Source organism: Pyxicephalus adspersus, chromosome 11, assembly GCF_032062135.1.
Source record: "Pyxicephalus adspersus chromosome 11, UCB_Pads_2.0, whole genome shotgun sequence".
NCBI classification, from domain to species: domain Eukaryota; kingdom Metazoa; phylum Chordata; class Amphibia; order Anura; family Pyxicephalidae; genus Pyxicephalus; species Pyxicephalus adspersus.
In genome coordinates, this window is record NC_092868.1 from 41,339,218 (window position 1) to 41,343,436 (window position 4,219).

The following is a 4,219-nucleotide window of genomic DNA, read 5'->3' on the forward strand; positions in this document are numbered from 1 at the left end:
GATCTGCCTACCATGCAAGATCTGCCAACTGCACAGGATCTGCCTACCATGCAAGATCTGCCAACTGCACAGGATCTGCCTACCATGCAAGATCTACCTACCATGCAGGATCTGCTAATTGCACAAGATCAGCCTACCATGCAAGATCTGCCGACTGCACAGGATCCACCTACCATGCAAGATTTGCCTACTACATACTATATAATATCTGCCAATAGAACAGGATCCACCTACTGCGCAGGATCTGCCTAACCTATAATATCTGCCCAGTGGAGGATTTACAGTAGGGTAGTGCAAAGAGTACCACTGCTTGAGGGTCCAGTACCCTACTATGTCACAAGAAGGCCCCAAGTCAGTTTAGCAGGGGGCTACAAGCAGGGGTGTAGTCATAAAAAAAAAAGAGGGGGTAACAGTAAAGGCTGTCAATGGCGAATGCGCAGGGAGAGCTTATACAGGGGTCCCAAAAACAGGGAAAACTGGGTGCCTGCCCCACTACACCCCTGGCTATATGTCAATTCTTCACATGAGCCCACTGTTGGCTACATCCACCACTGGATCTGCCTACTATAGAAGATCTGCCTACTGCACAGGATCTGTTTGATTGGCTACAGCAAGCTATCTGCACTCTCCATGAACATAAAACCCCCACATGATTCCAACATTATTTTCAAAATTATTTGTTGAACCAGAGAATATCTGCTGTTTGTTGGAGGTTACTATATAACAATCTTAAGAGTCATTTTACTTCACCTCCCTTCCCAGAACTGCTGGGTATCTAAGCAACCTGTGTTATGGTACTTAAACTTGCTTAACATACGTTAGGATTTAATGGATCATGTCCCGGGCACTATAATGCCAATGCAATGAGGCAGTCAGGAAATACTTCTGAGACGCATCTTATGACTAGTCAAGGATATTTGTAGTGCCTTATTAACCATAAACTACAACTTGGGAGCATTTTACGAAGGAATATTTTAGAAAAGATTTTCATTGGCATAAGAAACCATAGTAAAATTTAATGTTATAATACCAAAGGAGAAAAAAACATTTTATAGAGGGAATACTGAGACCGATCAGTCCAATTGCTAATGCTGTTCAAGAAAAATTAGAGTTCAGAAAATCGACCTTCTTTGCCTAATTATAGGCTCTATAGACAAATTTCATATTCTGGGCTGAGCTCGTCTATCAGAGTGCCAAGCTTCAATCTTAAGCTACATACACACGTCAGATAATGATGTGTACAACAGTCATCCGGCATTGTGCATCAATCTGCCATGGTATTCTAAGCTCTCCAATTGTTTCTCCCCCAACAACATTGATTGGAAATGTCCCATTCACATCTTACCATAATCTAATGACTACAGGTCACCTTAACAAGGACCTTTTGGGAATAATAAAACTTAACATGACCTACCTGCTCAATAGGTGCTACTTCCAGTGTTAGGATAGTTTTTATCGACTACCAACCTTAACCCCATTTCTGCCAAAGTTTATCTTCTTTCTCCCCTATAAGTTCCTATCCTTTACCATTTATTTCCTGGTTCCTAAAGCTTAGCACCCCTGCCTTATGCCTTTACCTATACCTTAATCCCCCTTCCTTGGTGCTTAACTTTAACCCTTTTTTTCTGGAGTCCAGCCTTAATCCTAGTGCCTAGCCCTGATCCCCTCCATGGTGCCTAGCCCTGATCCCCTCCATGGTGCCTAGCTCTGACCCCCTCTCATGGTGCCTAGCTCTGACCCCCTCTCATGGTGCCTAGCTCTGACCCCCTCTCATGGTGCCTAGCTCTGACCCCCTCTCATAGTGTCTAAGCCTGACCCCCTCCCATAATGCCTATCCTTGACCCCTCTCCTAGAGCATATCCCTGACTCCCTCCATGGTGTCTAGCCCTAATCCCCTCTCATAGTACCTATCCTTGAACCCCTCCTTTGGTGCCTTGCCCTGAACCCCTTCATGGTTCCTAGCCCTGATCCCCTCCACGGTGCCTAGCCCTGACCCCTGCTCATAGTGCCTAGCCTTGATCTCCTCTATTGTGCCTAACCCCCTCTCATAATGTCCAGGTCTGACTCCCTCCTAGTGCCTAGCCCTGACCCCCCCTCTCATAATGTCCAGGTCTGACTCCCTCCTAGTGCCTAGCCCTGACCCCCCCCCTCCATAATGTCCAGGTCTGACTCCCTCCTAGTGCCTAGCCCTGACCCCCCCTCCCATAGTGTCTAGTCCTGACCCCCTAGCCTAGTGCCTAGCTCTGACCCCCTCCATGGTGCCTGCGCTGTCTCGACTTCTGTCTTTTTTCTAGGAGTTGTAGTTATGTCCCTGCCGTTGTCTCTTTTCCTCTAGGTTTTGATGACAAGACAAGGAAATTAGGTGACATGTCTTTCTCCAAATGTAACACTTATTCTTTTACATTTGAGGAAAACCTCTAATGACACAATGGGAGACCTCTGGCATGGACACAAGGAGCAGCCTTCAAAAAAAGAAAGCCACCCTTTTACATAATGCTAAGTGGTAGCAGCCTGTACATTTTTGCAGTGCATTTAAAAAAAAATAACTGAATTTTAATTATTTTTTATTGCCCCCCTGTGAATCATAAAAAAAAATACCAGGATACAATTTTTGCCATGTGTGTCCACTAGATGGTGCTGCTGCTGCAGGAGACTGGCATTGCCATTTTTGCCCCAAGGACACTTCAAGCATTGGTATGATACGTTTAAACAGTTAGCAAACTTGTCTATGTTTTATCCATTTCAGTGTAGCATAAATTTATAATAAGAGATTGAAGTAGTTCTTGCTGTACAATGTAGGCCACTTACTGTCGTCTTTACTTCTATCCGTACAAACCTTTATAATAATGTGCAAAAAGTGAGCCTACTTTTCTCAACTTAAAGTGGAACTTAACAAAAAAATTGTCATCAGGTAGGTGTTGAAGAATGGACAGAAAATGTACCTTCTAATAAAATAACCTTATGTGCCTGATTGTAATTGATTTTAATACACTCAGCATTATTTACTTCCACCAGTAGTTCTGCATATATATAACATTATAATACAGACCAATAAAACTTTTAGTTCTAATAAACTAAATATCAGTAGTAAAGGTTCTTTAAAAGCAGCCACAGCCTGGGTAGAAAAGCCTGCATACTATAGAGTGGGACTCTGTGTTGAAGCAGTGGTCTCTCTGCAGATACCCTACTATTAGGGGGAGCGTGTCAGACCTCTACAGAGAGACCGATGCTTACACATCAGTGTTTCTCAACCAGGGTTCCCCCAAAGGTTGCTAGGGGTATCTAGGGTGCTTCTGAGGTCAGTTTAACTGACACAAATTATTTTTTGGCTATCTGTAAGTGTGACATTCTTCCCACTGCCCCCCATACTAATATACTGTGATCTGTGGATATAGTAAATATAGCAGGGGTTCCTTGAAGGCATAAAACGTTGTTCAAGGGTTCCTCCATGTTATAAAAGTTGAGAAACACAGCCAGAGCAGGAATTCTTCCCTGCAGTATGCTGGCAGTGGAAAGGCTTTTCTACTCAGGCTGTGGCTACTCTCCTTAGGAAACTATCATTTCGTACACAGGGGATCTAATAAATATTTTCCATGTGTCTGCTGTTCCAATATTTGGTTTTTGATGTTACAAAGCAGCTCCAGGGTATATCTGCGTCTGACATGAAAAGCTGACGCCTGCTGCACTGCTCCCCTCTGAGCATTTTAATTGGAAACAATCAAACCTACCTTGGCTGGAAATGAAAGCAGCAACTCGTCACATGTAAAATGATTGTTTTCTAAAGCTATATTTACCATGAGACATCCGGGGTAATATTTCACTGTCAGAGGGGGCACCTGAGTTATCTTCTCTCCCATCACTGCACATTGACAATTATTCTACCTTAAAGTGAACCTGTCATTTCCCAAATGTTTCTTCATCAATCATCTGATCCAAGTTATGACATTTTCCATGACATGTGTTTGCCAAATAATGATTTTTTTTTTAAGAAGGATCTCTTTACATAGAAACAAAAAAACCTTTTCCATGGAAACAAAATATTCTCAGAGAATTTGAGAACATCCGATTCTTCTTGCTATCAGTCAGTGCAGTGAATATGTCAAATGCTGTCAGACAGAGGAGGAATGGAGGTGGGGTGGAAAGCCAAACCTTTTTTTTATTATTTTAGTGTAGGGGTGGGGGGTAAAACCAGTTATTTTTTCATTGGAGGGATTTACCT